The sequence below is a fragment of the Heloderma suspectum genome, chromosome 10 (assembly GCF_057233095.1).
Source record: "Heloderma suspectum isolate Gila_16-S chromosome 10, 16-S_ref, whole genome shotgun sequence".
Lineage (NCBI taxonomy): Eukaryota > Metazoa > Chordata > Lepidosauria > Squamata > Helodermatidae > Heloderma > Heloderma suspectum.
In genome coordinates, this window is record NC_139467.1 from 40,015,481 (window position 1) to 40,038,854 (window position 23,374).

General features: G+C 47.4%; 1 protein-coding gene across 2 annotated transcripts in view; it reads left to right on the plus strand.

Moving 5' to 3' along the window:
• Nucleotides 1-23,374, plus strand: part of CSMD2 (CUB and Sushi multiple domains 2) — a 916,430-nt gene that overhangs the window by 495,059 nt on the left and 397,997 nt on the right. The gene's annotated exons all lie outside the window — the stretch shown is intronic.

Genomic DNA, 23,374 nt, shown 5'->3' on the forward strand with positions numbered 1-23,374 from the left:
GGTCAGAATTTACCAGATTTCTCAAAGTTCTTCATAGTCAGGAGAAAAAGAACTTGAGATTTTAAAAATTCGAATGCAGAAGAAATTGAAACAGACAGATCTGCCCACCCCTATAATATGAGGTAGGTCAGGCTGAGAGAGGATGACTGGCCTAAGCGAGTTTAATGGCTGAGGGAGCTTAACGTTTGAGGGGGGACTTGGACCTGGGCCTCCATGAACTCAAACAATAGCTGCTACAGCACATGGGCTATTCTCCCACGCTGACTTTTACAACTGACTAGAAATGGGAAACAGAGGTGCACTGGATTTTCACAATTAAGTGTGAACTTTTCACCGAACCATATACAGGGTCTAGTAGCATATGTATACTTATTTAGTAGAGTAGTTGGCAGCTATTATGGGGATAGGGTTGGTTCACATAGCTGTACACACACAACTACAGTGAAGGTCAGTGTTTCTTGCTACTAACACCAAGCAGATAACAACTCTGGTTCTGTTCTGTAGATTTCGAACTTTCTTTCTCATAACAATGTTCTTCTCTGCTGTGGGAAACTTCGGGCCGATCTACATTGTGCCCGCCATCGCGATGAATTCGGGGTCCTGTCGGGTTAAACGCTCTCGCATTAAAACGTGGTTATCCACACTCAGCCATTTTCCCTGTTGCGGTGCTTCATCGAATGCGCAAGCTCGGTTCACACTTGAGCGCTGTGCTGTTGCTCTTCAGGATGGCGGCTCTCATTGCAGGATCAGAAACTCTTCCTGTTTCTGCTGATTCCACACCCACCGTGTGGCAGTGGCATGGGAGAGGCTTGTCATTTTCCGCATGTTTTCCTGGCTTTGGGGAAAACGACCAGCTTGTCCCTTGCCACCACCGCTGTAGCAGGTGGGGGTGGAGGGAAGAAGGGGGCACCTGTCCTCTTCTCCACCCCCACCTGCTGGAGGCCAGGGCAAGCAGCTGGGGGGTGTCTGCCAATGCTCTTTTCCCCACATCAGCCCTTGACAGTCAGCGTGAGGAAGAGGGGCAGTGGCAGCAGCACCCAGCGCTTGCGTTTGGGGGAGGCTGCTGGCACTACACCAAACTGCAGTTATGAAACTCATGAAAAAGAGACAGTATAATAGAAAGTCCTTTCTGAAGCAGTTACACTTGTACAACTGTAGCATGCATGGAAAGATTAGCAAGCTTCTCTTTGTTTGAATAAAAAGCACACTCTGCAGTGGCTTCAGCGGTGGCAGCGGTGGCGGCTGGTCTTCCGAACGGCTGCCGCCACCGCCATTTGCAGTCCGTGTCTCCCCCCCCTATAGACGTGATAGGCTACGTAAAGACTTACATAGCCTATCACGTCTGGGGTTTTTTAAAAAAAACCCAACGCGTACGCAAATGGCGGCGGCTACGGCCACCATTTGCATTCCTTATTTTTCGCTGTCTTAGTCTACGTCAATATTTACATAGACTAAGACGAAGAAAAGAAAGGGGAACGCAAATAGCACCCACTACGCTATTTGCGTTCTCCTTTCTTTTCTTTGTCTTAGTCTACGTAAATATTGACGTAGACTAAGACGGCGAAAAATAAGGAATGCAAATGGCGGCAGCCATAGCCGCCATTTGTGTACGCGGTTTTTTTGTTTGTTTGTTTTTTACCCAGAGCCCTCCGCAGCCAGAAATCCAGCTGCGGACGGACCTGGCCTGGGCCTGACCGGCTGCTCCGCAGAGCCGCTGCGGAGCACAGCTGGCCATCGAGGATTCCGTGGGGAGGACCGGATCACCTCCCCCCATTGAGGATTCCGGTCCTCGCCTCCCCCACACCATGAACAGAATCCGCGAAAAAGTAAGTCACTTTCGTACATCCCTAACTCTGCTATGGCGGAGGATTCCGCCACGGACTCCAGTGAGGCCGGATTCTTTAGAATCCGCCCCCCACAGAGTCCGTGGCCGAATGGAGCAATCCCCTGCCACCCCACAAAGTCCCCGTGGACTTGATCCTACCCACCTCCGGCGGTCTGGATCCAGCCGCTGCTCAGGTGTGCAGCCACAAATGGAGTCCTGTGTAGGGGATGCCATTTGCGTCGCTGCTTTAGCCGTGATAGGCTACGTAAATATTTACATAGCCTATCACGGCTACAGCAGCAACACAAGTGGTATCTCCTATGCAGGACACCATTTGCGTCCGCAGCAGCCCAGCTGCACATCGGCCCAGCTGGCTGCTCCGCAGACATGCCGTGGAGCGGAGCCAGCCAGGGAGGATTCCGGGGGGGAGGAACGGATCACCTCCCCCCCCCGAGGATTCCGGGGGTAGGACCCAATCGCCTCCCCCCCTCACTGACCCCAGCAGAGTAAGGTAAGTGGGGCTTCGTACACCCCTACTGACTCTGCACATGCTCAGGGAATGGACAAAATGAGGAATAAACATTCCAGAGGGTATGAAGAACTACATTCTTCCATTATGTGTGTGTGTGTAGCTTCTCCCCCAATCCAGCTGTTTCCCTGGAAAACCCCCCCCCCATTCACCCAAGGTCTTCTGAGATAACATAACTGAAGATTAAATAATGAGCTGGATGTGGAAATACAAAGCTGAGCTGGAGGCAAGTGGGGTGCTGATATGTGTAGGAGTAAGTCGCATTGAACTCAGTAAGACTTACTTCTGAGTAGACATGCACAGAGTTGGTTCTCCTCTCCATTTTAGCCTCACAACATCAACAACACTGGATGTGGAAATATAAAGCTTAGCAGGGAGAATAATAAATGGTGCAGGTCTCCAGAACCGGCATGGTAGTTTTAAAAGGGTTTTTCTTTCTTTAAAACAGCATTGCTTTAAATAAATAGTTTATCTCTCTGGCACACCTAACACAGCGTTCTTTTGGGAAGCCCCTACAAGGAAGAGGAAGTATTTTGGTGAAAGTAAACTCTCCAACGGAGAAAGAGGATTTCAATTTAAAAAGAACACACACAAGGCAGTAAGCACAATTCATTAAAAAAAAAAACTTACAGATTTATTATTGTAATATTACTTTGTTGTTGTTCAGTCGTTCAGTCGTGTCCGACTCTTCGTGACCCCATGGACCAGAGCACGCCAGGCCTTCCTGTCCTGCGCTCTCTCCCGGAGCGTGCTCAAGTTCATATTCATTGCATCCGTGATGCTATCTAGCCATCTCATCCTGTGCCGTCCCCTTCTCCTTTTGCCTTCAGTCTTTCCCAGCATCAGGGTCTTTTCCAGAGAGTTTTCTCTTCGCATTAGGTGGCCAAAATATTGGAGCTTCAGCTTCATTATCTGTCCTTCCAATGAGCACTCAGGGTTGATTTCCTTTAGGATGGACTGATTTGACCTCTTTGCAGTCCAGGGCACTCGTAAGAGTCTTCTCCAGCACCACAGTTCGAAAGCATCAATTCTTCGGTGCTCAGCCTTCCTTATAGTCCAGCTCTCACAGCCATACATTACTACTGGGAAAACCATAGCTTTGATTAGACGGACCTTTGTCGGCAAGGTGATGTCTCTGCTTCTGACTATGCTGTCTAGGTTGGCCATAGCTTTCCTCCCAAGGAGCAAGCGTCTTTTAATTTCATGGCTTCAGTCACCATCTGCGGTGGTCTTGGAGCCCAAGAAAGTAAAATCTGTCACTGCTTCCATTTCTTCCCCTTCTATATGCCAGGAAGTGATGGGGCCAGATGCCATGATCTTCGTTTTTTTAATGTTGAGTTTCAAACCAGCTTTTGCACTCTCCTCTTTCACCCTCAACAAGAGGCTCTTAAGATCCTCTTCGCTTTCTGCCATTAGGGTGGTATCGTCTGCATATCGGAGGTTGTTGATAATTCTCCCAGCAATCTTAATTCCGACCTGTGATTCATCCAACCCGGCATTTCTCATGATGTACTCTGCATATAAGTTAAATAAGCAGGGTGACAATATGCAGCCTTGTCGTACTCCTTTCCCAATTTTGAACCAATCGGTTGTTCCATGTCCGGTTCTTACTGTTGCTTCTTGACCCTCGTACAGGTTTCTCAGGAGACAGGTAAGGTGGTCTGGTACTCCCATCACTTTAAGAATTCGCCAGAGTTTGTTGTGATCCACACAATCAAAGGCTTTAGCGTAGTCAATGAAGCAGAAATAGAGGTTTTTCTGGAATTCTCTTGCTTTCTCCATAATGCAGCGAATGTTGGCGATTTGATCTCTAGTTCTTCTGCCTCTTCGAAACCCAGCTTGTACTTCCGGTAGTTCTCGGTTTGCATACTGCTGAAGCCTAGCTTGTAGGATTTTGAGCATCACCTTGCTGGCATGTGAAATGAGCGCAATTGTGCGGTAGTTTGAACACTCTTTGGCGTTGCCCTTCTTTGGAATTGGAATGTAAACTGACCTTTTCCAGTCTTGTGGCCACTGTTGAGTGTTCCAGATTATTACTTTACTATCCTTCTAATTTACGAATTATACTGCATATTTATTTATGTAAATTTTCTTTGTGGACGATGAAAACAAAGCCACATGACTGCTGGTTCTGCAGGACCTCGTGGTGCCGCTACATGGAGGATTCCGTGGCACAGACTGGAGGGAATTTGATCTAGGGATGTACGAAAGTCACTTACCTTTTCACGGAATTGATTCGCGGTGGGGGGGAGGCAGTCCGTCCCTTCCCTCGGAATCCTCGACCAGGGGGGAGGCGATCCGGTCCTCCCCCCTAGAATCCTGCCCGGCTGGCTCCGCTCCACGGCACCTCCGCAGAGCAGCCGGCCAGGGCCGGCCGCAGCCGGACTTCCGGCCGTGGACGGGCTGCTGCGGACACAAATGGCGGCTACCATAGCGGCCGCCATTTGTGTCCAGCCAGGCTCCCGTGATAGGCTACGTAAGTATCACGGCTGGGCAAAAAACAAACAAACAGCGTACACAAATGGCAGCGGCTACTGCGGCCGCCATTTGTGTTCCCTATTTTTCGCCGTTTTAACCTACGTAAATATTTACGTAGGCTATTACGGCGAAAAACAAAGGGGAACGCAAATAGCGTAGTGGGCGCTATTTGCGTTCCCCTTTTTTTGCTGTAATAGCCTACGTAAATATTTACGTAGGCTAAAACGGCGAAAAATAGGGAACGCAAATGGCGGCCGCTGTAGCTGCCGACATTTGCATATGCCGTTTTTGTTTTTTGTCTTTTGCTTGGCTTGCTGTGATAGGCTACGTAAGTATCTATCACGGCAAAGACCAGGATGCAAATGGTGGCTGCGGCAGCCGGTCGAAAGACCAGCCACTGCTGCCGGAGCCGCCGCCATCTGGAACATCCGCCCCAGGTAAGCTTCGTCCCGGGAGGAATCGGCAGGGGGGGCAGGCTGTTCCGCCATGGATTTAGGGGGTCCGAATGCCAGTGCATTCGGCCTCACTGAAATCCGTGGCGGAATTCTCCGCCAACCCTAAATCGATCCCATTTCAGTCCATGGCGGAATTCCCCGACATCCCTACAGGACAGTAGAGACAACTAGCTAACCAAGTGGCTGTGTGCATGCCCCCCCCTCCCCACCCCACACTCACACAAACTGACACTTGATAAATGATGGCCTGTATTGACCTAAGTTCAAGGCATAATAGGGAGCACATTATGTCCCATTGATCAGGGGCAAAGCATAAAGGGCAAGTGAGATGTTAAACACCATGAGGCCCCTTGCCCATGTAAATGAGGTGAATTGTTTATGGATTATATAATGTCTGAAACAGCAACAGGCATCCCTCACTGCATAGGTAAGCCGTTAATGTCTCAAAGCCCCCTAGCACCCATTGCAAGAGCTCTGGCTTCATCAATTCCCATTTAGCAACAAGATGGGCATGTTTGGAATAGTGCTTTTGCTCCTTTCTCCTGTGGCTTTTAATCTTGAAGAACAACTTGACCTAATTACTCATTTCCCTTGCAGAAGTCCAGCCCTGGCGGGAATTCTCTCATCTTACGGGTAAAATAAGGGCAGTGTTTGTCCTCACTGCATGCTTTATTAAAGAGAATTGCCTAAAATAATGTGTCTTCATATTAAGGACCATCTCTTCACCTCTCAAGATAATTAGACTGTAACTTTGGAGGAAAAGGTTAAGGGGCAAAAAAAGCGAACAGAGTAATAAATGATGAACAGTTTGTGAAGCATCACCTCTTCAGTTTCCTGGAAGCATGGGAGAGAAGCTCTGGCTGTGTTTCCACCAGTGATTTACTCCAACCTGACGGTGAGGTCTCTGTGTTTCCATGATGTTGTGGCCATTCAGAACCAGCCCTGCATTTTATCATGGAAAACCCCCTTCTTCGGAGACTGGTTATAGTCCTACTTTTCCAGCTTACTTAGGCTCCATTACTGACCTGTTTCCACAACTGCACTGGGTTCGGTATCATAGTCCTGCCCAGTGGGTGTGTAGCCCAGCCCTTGTGGGTGTGTCGCTCACCTGCCCATGACCTCAGTGATCCAATGCTTTCCCTCTGCCTGTCTTCTGGAAGTTTTATCACCGTTTTGGAGCAGGATGCCGAGGGACCAACTTTTGAAATATCATTGAAAATAAGCGCTTGAACACTAGTGTGTATAAGTCTGCTGTTGCAGGCAAGCAAGTACTCCCACAACAGCCTGAAAATCAGACTTATCTCAGGTTGTCTTCCATCAATATGCATACCCTCTATGTCAGTATCTGCCTATGACTCTATCACTCTATCACTCAATTGCGAAACAGCACTAACATGCATTTGCACTATAGCGCAATAGCACAATAGCGCGATACTGCGTTCTCCGGAACTAGCCTCCTTGACCTCAACAGGAGTCAACAGGCACCCCTGGACTAATGCGCTATCACGTGGTAGTGCGATGGTGCGATAGCGCAAATGCGTGTTAGTGCTATTTCGTGATTGAGTGATAGCAAGACACTGTTGTGGAGGGTATGCGTATTATAGAGAAAGGAAAAAAATGGGCAGAAACTGGCATATGTCCAGGATGTCAACTCAGAAGTAACTCCTGTTGTGGTCAACGAGGCTTGTTCCCAAGACTGCCATTAAGGGGAGTGGAGCCTGGAGGGGGGAGACTCTCTGATTGGTTGAGCAGCCCCTGCCAGTCTGATGATGTTCACTTCCAATCCCCCCACCCCACCCGGAAGTATGTTTCTGTCAGCAAGTTATAATGGAGTGAAGAAGCTGTAACTGGAGCGGCGCACTATGGGAACAACGGGAAGCCTGTTAACATGCAACTACGCCTTTGCTTTTTCACTCCTCTTAAAGTGCAATTGTGCTTTAAAACTCACTTTAAAGGGCAGGAGGGGAAGGACTCGGAAGGCAAGGAGTAGACTGACCAGAGCGGGAAACGGGAGCGGAGCAGAAGGGGGAGAGGGAGGGGGGACTCAGCTACAGGAGGAGGCAGGAACATGGATGAGGTAATCAGACCCAACCCAGACTCCACCCAGCCATCAGGAAAATAATTCGATTAGAGCTCAATGGAAACAGCACAGAGACCCAGGCTACAGCGATGATAAGCTGGTACTTTAAGTACTGTGGATACCAGAAAAGGAGCAGGTGCAATTGGGGAAACATTGGATCAAAGTTACAAGGCAGGTGAAGCCGATAGCATGGAAACACGCCCTCTCAGCCCTGTAGCTGCATTACTTCTTGAAGCAATGTTCATATTTAATAAGTGCTGCAGCCTCCGGGTGGGATAACACATGCAGGCTTTTTTTTCCCCACAGCAACAACTTTGTTCTACGGAACAGAAAATGCAAAGGCAATAAATCAAATATTGAGCCAAATGTACTGGCAATTAAAAGGGTGGGGGAATCAATCGAGACTTATTTATTTTTCTAACCTTTTCACTTGCCTTCAGACTCAACTCTGACTTGCTTGCTCTTGTAATTCCTATTTATGTACATATTTAATTATGTTTGTACTCCACCCTTCCTCCAAGAAGCTCAGGGGAAATGTTAAATGTTTCCCCTCCCCCCCCATTTTATTCTCACAACAACCCTGTGAGGTAGATTAGCCTGCAAGATAGCAGCTGCCCTAAGCCTAAGGTCACCTAAGGAGCTTAATGGCTGAGTGGGGATCTGAACACAACTCTTCTTGGTCTTCATGTGATACTCTGATCTGACTTCCCCAATCTGTGCCCTCTAGATGTTTTGGACTACAACTCCCAGCTTTCCTGACCATTGACCATGCTGGCTGGGTTGATGGGAGTCAAAGTCCAAAACATCTGGAGAATACCAGGTTGGGGGAAGGTTGCTCTAACCACTATACCACACTGGCCTTCAGGCTGTATGATTGCAAAGCTCCCTCTACTTCAGGGGTGGAAAACTTGTGGCCTTCCAGATGTTGTTGGAGTCCAGCTCCCATCAGCCCCATCCAGCATGGCCAATGGTCAGGGATAATGGAGTCCAACAACAACTGGATGGCCTCATGTTCCCCATCCCTGCCCTACTTGATACATGGGAACATATTGTTGTTTTTAAAAAGCTCCGATTAGACAATAAGGACTACGGACATGAAGCTGAAATGAAAAGCTCTGCCTTTTATTCAAATTGGCTTACACGAAATTGGGGAATGTGCCAAAAGCTCACCCATGTACTTTGTTTTATCCATAGCTGTGATAACACATTATGGTTAAAACAACTAGTATTCAAATTCTCAGATGTTCCAGTCTTAGGAGATGGCCATCATTGGCCATCATTGGGAGCAGAAGAGCAACTGCCAGGCAGGTAATTTCAAACCAACGGTTGCTCAGGAGGAGGGAGTGCAGCTGATCTAGACTCATAGAATAGTAGGGTTGGAAGGGGCCTACAAGGCCATCGAGTCGAACCCGCTGCTCAATGCAGGAAACCAAGTCAGATTCCTGTCAAGTCAAATCTGAGGGGCTTTATAGTAGGCAGTGATTGGCTCTCCAGAGTCACCTGATTCCCAGGACCAGAAGGCATCTCCTAGGATGACCCTCCTGCAGTTCCATCCTCCAATCAGCATTCCCAGTGGTGCAAGTAATAGGGAACTATTGCCAGACTCTGGGTTTCAGTTCCACTGTGCCAAACCCATTTTTTCAGCTACAAAATTGAGTCTAAAGAGATGTGGACATCTGCCCAAGGCCAATTTATGAATAAAAGGGTTGACCACCCATGGATTATCCACTGAATAGGGGTGCACGAAAGTCACTTCCCTGGTCTCGCAGCTTTTCACGGTGGGGGGGAGGCGCTTCGCTGCTCCCCCCGCGAAGTTCAGGCCGGGGGGGGAGGCTTCCCGCCTCGCCCGGCCGAAATTCAGGCCGGGGGGGAGGCTTTCCGCCTCGCCCGGCCGAAATTCAGGCCGGGGAGGAGGCACCTCGCCTCGCCCGGCCGCGAAATTACAAGTTTTTTAAAAAAAAACGCCCCCGTGATAGGCTACATAACGATTAACGTAGCCTATCACGGCTAGATCTGCAAAGTCAGCCGCGATAGGCTACGTAAATCGTCATGTAGCCTATCACGGGTGACTTTGAAAAAAAAAAAGCGCATACGCAAATGGCGGCCCCCATAGGGAGCCGCCATTTGCGTTCCTTATTTGGTCGCTGTAGTCTACATAAATCTTTACGTAGACTACGGCGAAAATAAGGGCAACGCAAGTAGCGTTGCCCTTATTTTCGCCGTAGTCTACATAATCTTTACGTAGACTACAGCGACCAAATAAGGAACGGGAATGGCGGCTCCCTATGGGGGCCGCCATTATCCATACGCGCTTTTTTTTTTTTTTAAGTCACCCGTGATAGGCTACGTGATGATTTACGTAGCTTATCATGGTATTTTGCAAATCTAGCCATGATAGGCTACGTTAATCGTCACGTAGCCTATCACGGGGGCGTTTTTTTTTTTTAACTTTTAATTTCACACTTTAAAAAAACACTTTTTAAAAAAAACACTTTAAAACACTTCACCTCTTATTATTTGCAGGGAGAAGGAGGTGTTGGGCTTATTAGGGAATGAATCACCTGAGTCCATCTTCAGCTTCCTGAGGATAGTGATATACTAATTGGAAATCCCCAACGGTTTGGATGACTAGCCAGCTATTAAGATTAAACTAAGAATCAATAATCATTACTCACTTGTGGAAGTTCAATATCCATTCTAAATTAAGTGCTCTCAGGGAGGGGGGAAGGACAGAGAGATCGCTCAGAGCATTGGACTAGTGAGGGAAAAAATGTCAAACACCTTTGAGCCCAAACATGAATCTTTGAAGCACAAGATTTCTTGGGCTGAAGATTACCTAGGGAGGCGGTGGGCTCTCCCACACTGGAGGCGTTCAAGACGAGGCTGGACAGCCATCTGTCGGGGATGCTCTGACTTGGATTCCTGCATTGAGCAAGGGGTTGGACTTGCCTTGTAGGCCCCTTCCAACCCTCTGTTCTATGATTCTATGATGTGTTTGGGTAATGAACTACAAAGCTGAAGGTTCTGGGATTTGAGGGTGGGATGAGGAAAGATTTTTTTGTGGGGGTGGGCAGGGTCGATTTTGGCCTGAAATACAGGTTTCCAGAACCAACATTTAAACTCATGGCAGGTGACTACAGCTAATAAAACATACCACACATGACATATAAGAGTAGTGGTGATAATCATGATGATAAATTGATATTATACAGTATACATTCTCAAAGCACTTTGCATACATTATCACAATCCTCCTTCCAACAAACCTGCAAAGTAGGCCCACTTTTCAATTTCAAAAGAAAGAAAGAAAGAAAGAAAGAAAGAAAGAAAGAAAGAAAGAAAGAAAGAAGGAAATAGCACCTTCTTATCTGGAAGGTCTCTCTGCTAATGCCGGATGTTTGGGCAGCATCTGTAGTTACTCAATAGTGAGAGAAATGCATTCTGCATATGCTTAGGGGCCCTTTAATCTCTTCTTACTTCACACATTCCAAGGTTGAGCCCTAGGACTGCAGGATGGAGGGACAGGTATGTAGTGATGTACGAAAGTCACTTACCTGGTCCCGCAGCTTGCTTCGCGGTGGGGGGGAGGCGCTTCGGTTCTCCCCCCGAAGTTCAGGCCGGGGGGGAGGTGCCCCGCCTCGCCCAGCTGAAATTCAGGCCGGGGGGGAGGTGCCCCACCTCACCCGGCCGAAATTCAGGCCGGGGAGAAGGGCCCTGTCTCCCCGGCCGCGAAATAAAAAGTGAATAGGAAAAAAAAAACCACCCGTGATAGGCTACGTAATGATTAATGTAGCCTATCACGGCTAGATTTCCAAAGTCAGCTGTGATAGGCTACGTTAATCGTTACGTAGCCTATCATGGGGGACTTTGAAAGAAAAAAAAAGCGCATACGCAAATGGCGGCACCCATGGGCACCGCCATTTGCATTCTTTATTTGGGCCCAGGTAATCTACGTAAAGATTTACGTAGACTACGGCGAAAATAAGGGCAATGCAAATAGTGTTGCCCTTATTTTCACCATAGTCTATGTAAATGTTTACGTAGACTACATGTGCCAAAATAAGGAACGCAAATGGCGGCGGCCATGGGCGCCGCTATTTGCGTACGCGCTTTTTTTTTTCCCCCAAAGTCACCTGTGATAGGCTACGTAATGCTTAACGTAGCCTATCACGGCTGACTTTGGAAATCTAGCCATGATAGGCTACATTAATGGTTATGTAGCCTATCACGGGTGTTGTTGTTTTTTTACTTTACTTTGTAATGGCGGCGGCGGCAGCCGGTCGGAAGACTGGCCCCCGCCCCCGACGAAATGCTGCCGAAACGCCGCCGGGACCCGCCGCCGAGAGGGACATTCGCATGAGGTAAGTCCCATCCCGGGGGGGGCGGGGGGCGGAGAATTTCACCAACAATTTCGGGGGGCCGAATGCGTTGGCATTCGGCCTCCCCAAGATTCGTGGAGAAATTCACGGCCATCCCTACAGGTATGGGAGCTAAGCTGCAGGTAGCCTTGGCACAAATCAAGCCCTGGGCAGGCCAGTATTATGATCCCCATATAACAAGTTTGTTGGCATTCTGAACTAGGTTTTGATGTTTAGCTATACCAATTCCCACAAGGCAATTCAAATGACATAGGTAGGAGGGAAATCAGAAGGAAAATGGACAGGGGCGGCCCCAGTGGCCAAACAGGTTTCTGCAGAATCCTGGCTTATGGTTCCTTAGCAAGCATGCTGGCGCATGCTGCCCGATTGCTCATGCTTGGCTTCTCCCACCAGTGAGAGTGGCTTCAATAACCAGGGACTAACCAGGAGGAACAAACATTGTGTTGATCTGAACTTGACTCCTCGCTTGTCTCTCCCAAACAAGCCAGGAATCCTAAAGCAACTTCAAACCCTGACTTCAGAGTCTTCCTTGTTAAGGGAGCCACAAACCAGGAGTCCTGGTTCAGGCATAACCTGAGGCATTTTCCTCCTGGTGAATTTCTGGCTACTGAAGCCGATACTGAAGTGGGAGCAATTAGGTAGCATGCATCAGCACACTTACTCTAGAATGATAAGCCAGGATTCTCCAGATTTCTGGCCTATCATTTTGTGTGAACGTAACCATTGTGTTATTGTACACATGACAAGGAAGGAAGACATGGAGTGTCAGTAGCACCATGTCTCTTCCGATGTCCCGTTCTTCTGTTCCGAGGCTGGAAGCGTTCACCACCACCACCACCCCGTCACACTGGAGACTTGTTGTATTACACAGAACATTTTAGGAAAAGAGTCTACCCACACGCCTCCCACCTCAAGGAGACCCTTGAATTAAGCAGCTGCTTCCATTCCATGTGCTCTTACCTGTAATTAAATAACTCCGTCTCCGTTAGATATGAAAGTTTCATAGCAATTATTTTAGCCCTATGGAAATTGCAGCCTTCTAGTGGAAGAAAATGTATTTATCTGCCAATGGACTTATTGAAGTTTCTTATTATTATTTGTACAGTGATGGCGTGCACTGAGGCTATATTAGAGTGGTGTCTGTCATTGCCTCCTTCTCCACTTCAGCTGGGGCTGGGATGGATATTTTGCCTCGATGATGAACTCATACTCTTTGAACTGGAATCATTAGATATTTCCACTGCGTATGTGGGTTGCATTTGCCTGAGTGGAGGGACTGGTGTTCAACCACAGCCAAACTCACTATTCAGGAGGGAGAATGGGACCCTCTGGCTTGCCTAAGGATGTGTGAAAACCACCTGAGAAATTTATCACGTCTCATCTGTCTGTTTGACTTCCCCCATTCCTCAGAGACTTCACCTGTGAGAGGAACCTCTGAATGCATTTCCAATGTTGCTTTAGGCAACTATCCAGGGACAGCCTAACCATGTGAATTTCCTGGTCCCTCCCCTCTTGAGGAATTTGGCTCCGTGTATTGAAATGCTTTTGCATTCCCTTCAAACTCTTTACACACTCTCATACACACGTACAACCGTGCTATGCATTTTTCATGAAGCTAAGTTTTCATGGCATGTCTATTCTGCACCATGAATAGGCCGGGGCACACAACAGAAGAAATGGTTGAGATGGAGGACAGGGTGGGATGAACTTGGAGGCAAGAAGAGCTGATGAAAAGTAGAAGCCCAAAAGACCGTTGTGGATATGCTCTGGATGTTGGCTTGGGACAGGGTAAACTCCCTGATATTGAAGCTCTTTAGACAGAGGGAGGTCTGCCAAACCCTCTCCCTGTTTTTTAAACAGGCTCTGTGTTGTATTGCAAGAATCCCAAGACACCAGGGACAGGTATTTGAATGCTTCTTTACTCTAGGCCTTCACTAGGCCTTTTTCTAAAACTGAAGCTCAAGCAGTCTCCCTCTGCAGTCCTACTCCCTTTCACTTCTTCTTCCTCCCCACTTCTTTCCATCCAGCCTCTACTACAACTCCCAACATGCAATTCACCTACCACAATCCCACACTCTGAGAATGTCATTATTTAGGAAGATTTGTTATCATTGATCTCTCCTTATTTTCTGTTGATGTGCTTTTACGTGGTCTGCTGTCTGGCTGTTCTTAGTTCTTATTCTTGTTCTTTTATCATGTTGTGTGAGCCGCCTTAGAATTTTTAAAAGCAAGATATAGATCAGGAGTAGACAACCCGCAGCTCTGGCTGAATTGCACGTGACCCTCAGCCTACTTTCATGCAGATGGCGAAGAGAGGAATGGCATTAGCATCCTACCTCCTTCTCTTAAGATTATCACTTCCCCACACTGTTCTTGCTCTGAATCTCCTGAGATTCTTAGGGGAGAAAAAGAGAGAGAAAAGTGAGGGGTGGTGATAATCTTAAGAGAGTAACAGAGAAGGCCCAGAGGCTCTGGCCCCACCCAGTGCTGACATGGGGCCCTCAAGAGATTATCTCCAAGGGAAAGTGGCCAGAGGACCCAGGACCTGACTGCCTGGAGCCTGGCCCTTCCTACAACCTGCTAGTAGAGCAATCAGGATTATACCTCCGTAGAATGACAGAACAGGGCAGGTGAGGACAAACCCTGCACAGCCCACCAGCCATGAATTGTGAGTTGTTAATTCCCCCTGCCCCTTGTTATTACTCTTTCAGATAAGCAGCAAAAAACAAGCCGACTCTTGATCCCCTGATGGATCACCACATAATGCTGTGTGTTCTTCTTTCATCTTCTTAAGTCACAGGTTGTGCAGGCCTATACCCAGAGACTCTGGATCCAGCCTGGCTCAGGAAGGCAGAGGTGTCTACCATTTCACCATATATATAACAGTGAACTCAGTTGTCCAAGGGTCAGTCGTTATATAGCCAAAATGGTACCAGCAGCAGGGTCAGGGTTGCACCATTGACCAGGATCCCCTGAGCAACTCCTTAAGGATCTCTTGTCTCCTTAAGAGTCCCACCTGCCTTCTTTTATATTCCCCTTCCTAATATCCTGGGGGTGATTGAAACTCTAGACACGGGGTTGAACCACAACAGTTTACTGGTAAATTAAATCAAGCAAATTACAACTAAAGGTGTTCACACAACGGCCATAAGAGAAAATAAAAGTTGCAAAAGACAAGTTCCTTTACACTAGCCGTACTTAGACTTCTCCGGGCTGCTTCTTTGTGCTCCCTCTTCAGGCTCTGGTCTCCCCGACTCTCCCTACTGGCTCTCTTACTCTCTTTATATACCCTCCTCCCTCAAAACCAAAAGTACCGTTTCAACCCTGAAGAAATGAAACTTAACTGGGGAAATTAAACTGAAACTTAACCAGGGAAATGAAACCACTCTTCTTGGGGATAACCCCTCCTGACAAAAAAATTCCAGGCCTCTAGGTCTTACCTTTTTCCTTTCCTTGCCTCTGTAGGCCTCAAACCTTCACAAGCCCACAAGAGGAAGGTACCAGCATTCTTGAGGGAAACCCTAGGTTTGAAGACGTACTAACAAATATTTGGGTGGGGGAACCTAAGAGAGCAGAAAACCCTAAACAGTCCAAAGCATGCTGTGCATGCTCAGTGCACATGGAATGCTAACTGGCTGTTTGGGGTGGGGGACAGAAAATGGTGGGAGAGGGGAGGGGACATTGCATGAAGTATCCTGAAAGAAGATGTGGCTGGAACATACTACAGGAACACTTACCCCTGAAAGATGTTGTGGGTCATAATCGTTATTTATGATTTTCAAATTATTTTTAGCCATGCTAATGATGTTTTACATCCAGTGTATGGTGATGCTACAAGTGGTTCCCCCACCCTTGTTTTCATCTGTTTACATCCTTATCTTGCCACACGTGTGGTTTGTTTTTTCACTGACCCTCTGGTAAATAAATAGCAACAAATAAGAACATAAGAAGAGCCATACTGGATCAGACCAAGAGTCCATCTAGTCCAGCATTCTGTTTACACAGTGGCCAACCAGCTGTCCACAGGAAACCCACAAGCAGGACATGAGTGCAACAGCACCCTCCCACCCATGTTCCCCAGCAACTGGTGTATAGACATCCTGCCTCTGGTATTGGAGGTAGCGCATAGCCGTCAGGACCAGTAGCCATTGATAGCCTTCTCCTCCATGAATTTCTCCAATCCCCTTTTAAAGCCATCCAAATTGGTGGCCATCGCTACATCTTGTGGCGATGAATTCCATTGTTAACAATGCGCTGTGTGAAGGACTTTCTTTTATCTGTCCTGAATTTTCCATCAATCAGCTTCATGGGATGACTCCATTGGGTTCTAATATTATGAGAGGGGGAGATAAATGTCTCCCTGTCCACTTGCTCCACACCATGCATGATTTTGTACACCTCTATCATGTCTCCCCTTACTCGCCTTTTCTTCAAGTTAAACAATCCCAGTTGTTGTAACGATCCCTCATAGGGGAGTTGCTCTAGCCCCTTGATCATTTTAGTTGCCCTTGTCTATGTTTTTCCAAGTCTACAGTATATAGATATTTTAGGTGTGCTGACCAGAACTGTACACGGTATTCCAACATAATTTCAAATGTTGTGCACATGGAAAAAAGAGTCATTAAGAAAACAGAGCATGTGACCAGATTAGGGATGTACGAAAGTGACTTACCTTTCACGGATTATGTTGATGGTGGGGGGAAGAAGCGTTCCATCCCTCCCCCTGAAATCCTGGCCGGGGGGGAGGCGCTCCGTTCCTCCCCCCGGAATCCTCAAATGGCCGGCTGTGCTCCGCAGCAGCTCCGCGGAGCACCCGGCCAGGCCAGAGCCGTCTGCAGCCGAATTTGCGTCCCTTTTTCATTCACCGTTTTAGCCTACGTAAATCTTTACATAGGCTAAAACGGCGAATCAAAAGGGGACGCAAATAGCGCCCACTAAGCTATTTGCATTCCCCTTTATTTTCGCCGTCATAGTCTACGTAAATATTTACGTAGATTAAGACGGTAAAAAGAAGGAACGCAAATTGCGGTGGCCATAGCCGCCGCCATTTGCGTACACATTGTTGTTGTTTTAAACCCAACCCCAACCATGATAGGCTACGTAAAGATTTACGTAGCCTATCACGTCTTTTTTTTCTTTTTTTTTAAACCTAGCCATGATAGGCTACGTAAAGATTTACGTAGCCTATCACGTCTTTGCTTTTTTCACAAGCCTGGAAGTGGCGGTGGTGGCAGCCAGTTGGAAGACCGCCTGCCGCCACCACTGCCACAGCCGCCACTGCTGCCGCCGGAGCTACCGCCGCCGGAGCTGCCGCCGCCCGGAAGATCCACCCCGGGTAAGTCTCGTCCCAGAGGGAATCCACGGGGGGGCGGGGGGGCAGGCCGTTCCGCCACAGATTTCGGGGGGCCAAATGCACTGGCATTCGGCCTCATTGAGATCCATGGCGGAATTCTCTGACATCCCTAGACCAGATTAGAAACCAAAGTGTAATGTAAACTTGCCTAGTCTGTAGTCATACAACTAAGTTTTCTGGCCTTTGTTTCCCAACATACATGGTTTTCAAGGCAGATCAATAGATGGCCGCCACCACCACAAATATTCCTTATCCATCCTGTATTAATTTATCCCCCTGGGACTGCTTAATATGAGGTTCTGAAATCAGCACAGATGCATGTCCGCTGGATATTGCTTTCTAAGCAATTAGACTAATTAAAAGGCAAGTTCTTCTGTTATTATTCTTACATTCCCCCCAGCCACATCCCATTAATGAAGCCCCATTTACACAGCATCGGTTCCAGAGGGGGGAGGCAATGTAATGCCTTAAAGTCTCTTTATGTCATGCTGGGGGTGGGGTGGAATGCAAACTTGCATTATGACATGAAAATGGTAAAGGGAAGAACAAGAGGAATAATATTTACTGATCCTTTTTGTCTTTCCTTTCTTTAAAAAAAATTTAAAAGGGAGAGAGGAAATTATCGCATCAGCCTTCCCCAACCTGGTTCCCTCCAGATGTTTTAGAATCCAGCTCCCAGGATTTCTGACCACTGGTAATTGGGATGTTAGAGAATTCTGCCACGGATCCCAGGGGGGTGAATTCCAGTGAATTTGGCCCCCTGGAATCCGTGGCGGAACGGAGCCCCCCACCCCTCCACCCCGCAAAAGCCCCATGAGACGGAGCCTACCTGGCTGCGGCTCAAGCGGTGGCAGCGGCGGCAGCTCCGGCCGCTACTGGGCTGCTATGGCCGCAAATGGCGGCCATCGTAGTGGCCGCCATTTGCATCCCTACGCCGGCCCGTGATAGCCTACGTATATATTTACATAGCCTATCACGGCTAAAGCAGGGATGCAAATGGCGTCCCTTACGCCATTTGCGTTCCCACTTTAGCCGTGATAGGCTATGTAAATATTTACGTAGCCTATCACGGGTAAAGCGGGAACGCAAATGGCGTACAGGACGCCGTTTGCATCCCTGCTTTAGCCATGATAGGCGACGTAAATATTTACGTAGACTATCACGGCTAAAGTGGGAACGCAAATGGCGTACAGGACGCCGTTTGCGTCCCTGCTTTAGCCATGATAGGCGACGTAAATATTTACGTAGCCTATCACGGCTAAAGCGGGAACGCAAATGGCATACAGGACGCCGTTTGCGTCCCTGCTTTAGCCATGATAGGCTACGTAAATATTTATGTAGCCTATCACAGGCTTGCGTTGGGACACAAATGGTGTTCCCTACGCAGGACACCATTTGCATCCGCACCAGTCCGGCAGCGGCTGGAGGCCCCACTGTGGGTTGGCCCGGCCGGTGGCTCCGCAGCCTGGCCACGGAGCGGAGTGGAGCTGGCCGGGCAGGATTCCAGGGAGAGGAACGGATCGCCTCCCCCCACCTGTGGAACCCGGCAGAGCCAGGTAAGCAGGGTTCCGTACACCCCTAATTGGTAATGCTGGCTAGGGCTGATGGAAGATGTAGTACAAAACATCTGGAGGGCATCAGTTTGGGCTGGATTACATTGTGGGGCACATTCAATTGTCATACTGTTGACCCAGTTCTTGTGGGGCTGGATCCAGATTTAGTTATACTTGGAGTAGAGCCACTGAAATAATTGGGAATTACGTTAGTCATTACTTCAATGGGACGGGTCTAGATAGGACTAAATGACGATCCAACCCATGGTCTATTCCATGACCTAGAACTCTTAAAGGGCAAGAGACATGTAGGCTGCTTTGGGATAACAGGGGAAGGGAGAAAACTGCAGCCTCCTTGCCACCCCAGCACCCCTGATGCGATTGCTGCTTATCTCCAATCTCTCATCAGAGATCAAAGATAAGGGAAGGGTCCCCTTGGCATATCTCCAATCTCTGATGAAAGAACTGGGAAAGGAAGTGCTGCGGCAGGGGCAGATGCAGGGGTGTTTGCTGGGCTGCCAGAAATGGCTTGGTGAGCATTTTTTTTACCCATGGGCTAATGTATGAAGGGGGCGGGTACTTGTGTACTTGTGTAGGCTCCTCCACTGAACTGGAATCCCTGCACAATGTAAGGATTGGGCCCAGCTCTTCTGCAGACACATCTCGAGAGGGTGTGGGGACCGACTCAGAGTCTAATGAGGAAGAGGGTGAAGCGGTGGGGGAATTACCAAGGTTTCAGGATACAGAACAGTGAGACAGTGGAAGGGAAGGATCTCTCCAGATGCCCATTAATCAGTTGGGTCGAAGCCAAACAGGAACTTCTCCATCTCTGGGAATACAAGATCTTATGGGAAGGGAAGAGCTGGGAGTGATGGAAGCCAGGATCAGATGTCAGGTCAAGAGAGAGGAGCACCTTTGGGAAGTAAGGTGTTCTACAAGGTTAGCCCATCAAAAGAGGTCCCTAGGGGAAGACCCTCCTTGTGGGCAGGACTGGAAAAGCCACTCAGGTTTAATACTGTGGGCAGGCACCAGTTTCGTTGCAACTTTCATAGCAATTGTGCATCCATCAAAAGGATCTTAGGATAGTCAATGTAGTATTGTGCAAAGCTAATTAGAGATCTTAGCTTTAGGCTGCTGGAGACTGAGGAAGCCTGTAACCTGAAGTGCGGTTGATCTGACTGATTCACATAATAAAGGCTATTTACTAAGAGATCGACTTCTTTGTTTGACTGCAAACACACCAGGTGGTTTGGCCCTCAACACACAATGAGACCTCTTGATCATGTGGAGGAACCTACAGCCAGCTGCAGATCTTTTAATGAATGGAAGTCAGAGGGGCAGGGCTGGGGATATTCAGGGCCGGGCAGTGATGCTGGGGGCAGTGCTAAGAGGCATAGTCTTTCTCCCCTTCACTTTTCAGTCCTCCATGTGTCAGTTTAACTACAGAACTGGGCTATTATCTCAGTTGTATCTCTACTGAATTGTGCTGCTATGTGGAATTGGTTGCATATTGATTTGGGTTTTGTTCTTGTGAAACGGCGCTGAAAACCACAGTCTCTTCAAGGGAATAATGTATGGGGTTTCTTGTCATTATCATCATCTTTTTTTACCCTATTCTTGCAAAGCAGAATTGGTCTTAGAATACAAATGGAATATAACTAATGTGACACTGTCTCTAATAAAATGTCTGAAATGGACTTTGGTTAAAAGTAATTGGATTCTGTAATAGCTCTTATCATGTTAATGTTGTTTGCACTGTTCTACTTAAGGCCATTAATTTTGCTCTCATATACCCCAATTTTCAAGGGCGCTTGTGACTATTAGGTAAACATTTGTTTCTGACGGAATCCAAGATGACTTGGCCAAGAGTTTCCCCATTATGATTAATCTCCCCCAAACACAAATTTCCCTCTGAAATTTAATTTTTGGGAAACATATAATACTGAATTATGTCTAGAGAGTGGGATGATTTCCTATTTAATTGGATTGTTAATAGGATGATTAATATTGTATGGAAATTCCACTGCCGTATCAGTGCTCCCAAACAGATCCACGGAGAACGTCTGGCTGCTTTTTTGTGGCCTCTCTGGGGAGATTTTATTAGATTTTATTTTTCTTGCTCAAGAGGAACCTGAACTTGATTGATCGAAGTAACCACCTTTAAGAACAGTACTGCTGTTGAGCAGTTCATTCCTACATTTCAGGATTGGATTCAGGCTCCGCCTCCCTGCCCTCGAAATTCTGTGAACTGGAGTGTGAAAGGGGGGCATTTTCACTTCACTCAGACCTAGAATCATAGAATAGTAGAATCATAGAATCATAGCATAGTAGGGTTGGAAGGGGCCTACAAGGCCATTGAGTCCAGCCCCTGCTCAATGCAGGAATCCAGGTCAGAGCATCCCTGACAGATGGCTGTCCAGCCTCGTCTTGAATGCCTCCAGTGTGGGGGAGCCCACCACCTCCCTAGGTCATGGGTTCCATTGTCATATTGCTCTGACAGTCAGGAAGTCTTTCCTGATGTTCAGCCGGAATCTGAATCTTCGTGTCGCTTGAGCCCATTATTCCGTGTCCTGCACTCTGGGATGATCGAGAAGAGATCCTGGCCTTCCTCTCTGTGACAACCTTTCAAGTATTTGAAGAGCGCTATCATATCTCCCCTCAGTCTTCTCTTCTCAAGGCCAAACATGCCCAATTCTTTCAGTCACTCCTCATACGGCTTTGTTTCCAGTCCCCTGATCATCTTTGTTGCCCTCCTCTGAATGCTCTTCAGCTTGTCTGCATCCTTCTTAAAGTGTGGCGCCCAGAACTGGACACAGTACTCCAGATGAGGCCTAACCAGTGCTGAGTAGAGGGGAACTAGTACTTCCCAGGATTTGGAATCTATGCTTCTATTAATGCAGCCCAAAGAGCATTTGCCTTTTTTGCAGCCACGTCACATTGTTGGCTCATATTCAGCTTGCGATCTACAACAATGCCAAGATCCTTCTCGCTTGTAGTGTTGTTGAGCCATATATCCTCCATCTTGTAACTGTGCATTTGGTTTCTTTTTCCTAGGTGCAGAACATGTCATTTATCCCTATTAAATGTCATTCTGTTGTTTTCTGCCCAGCACTCCAGTCTATCAAGATCACTTTGAATTTTGTTTCTGTCTTCCAAGGTATTAGCTATTCCACCCAATTTTGTGTCATCTGCAAATTTGATCAGCATTCCCTGCACCTCCTCCTTCAAGTCATTAATAAAAATGTCGAAGAGCACTGAGCCCAGGACTGAGCCCTGCGGTACCCTGCTCATTACCTCTCCCCCGTTTGAGAAGATCCCATTTATAAGCACTCTTTGAGTCTGATTCTGTAGCCAACTGTGGATCCACCGGATCGTTGTTTCATCTGGCCCACTTTGAGCTAGTTTGCTCATCAGGATATCATGGGGCACTTTGTCGAAAGCTTTGCTGAAGTCGAGCGAGGTATATTATGTCGACAGCATTCCCACAGTCCACAAGGGAGGTTACTTGATCAAAAAATAAGATCAGATTTGTCTGGCAGGACTTGTTCGCGACAAATCCATGTTGGCTTCGAGTCATCACTGCCTTGTTTTCAAGGTGCTTCCAGCTGGATTGCTTTATCATCTCCTCCTTTATCATTTCCCAGGGACTGATGTCAGACTGACTGGTCTGTAGTTCCCAGGTTCCTCCTTTTTGAAGATAGGGACAACTTTAGCCCTCCTCCAGATGACAGTGAAGTGTCATCTGGCACTTCACCCACCCTCCAGGATTTCTCAAAGAGAATAGACAGCGGTTCTGAGGGTTCTTCTGCCAGTTCCTTTATTACTCTGGGATGCAGTTCATCTGGCCCTGGAGATCTGAACTCATTCAAAGTAATGAGGTGTTCCTTGACCATATGCCTGTCGATCTCAAGCTGCAATCCTGCCCCTTCAACCTGTACTTCACCTTTGCCAGGGGGGTCATAGACCCTCTTTTGGGAGAAGACTGAGCCAAAGTAGGAACTGAGCACCTCTGCCTTTTCTTTGTCCTCTGTTATCATTTTGCCATCCTTATTTAATAGCTGAACCACCATTTCTTTCCTCGGTCTTTTACAGAGACAGCCTGTCTCCATAGCCTCTCTTTTACCTAGACAGGCTATGGAGATTTAGCACTGTGTGAGAATCTGCTATGTGTTTATTTCAAGTGTGTGTGTGTGTGTGTGTGTGCGCACGTGGACTCTTCTGAGGGCAAAGGAACAGATACAGACATTTGCTTCTCTGAATCTGAGTGGAGTTTTGAAAGGTATTGTTACAATAGGAATTTCCTGTCACAGGTGGAGACACTGCAGTGCCCTATGTTGTTTAAAGTTGTGAGGAACTTGGACTGTAAAATGTGTGTGTATATATACACCTTCTTATCTTATATACTTTTTATATACTAGACCATTTTAATGAACTCGACCATTGAGGAAGACTTTTAGTTGAAACACATTTAGTTTTGCTTGGTAAAGGTATTGCTGGATGTCACAGTACAATAGTATTGTATTTTTTCTGTTGTTGTTTTTTAATATATGTCTTAGCCTGCATAGATAAAATAATATTATCAGACATTTTTGTATATTTTCTGTCATCACCAGATAACCCACCGCAGTTGGGCTATCACTTTTCAGTTCAGGGCTGGGATCCATTTCCTGTTTTGTTTCTTCTGCTCTGAGGAATTTCCTGTCCATCTACACAGAGGACACT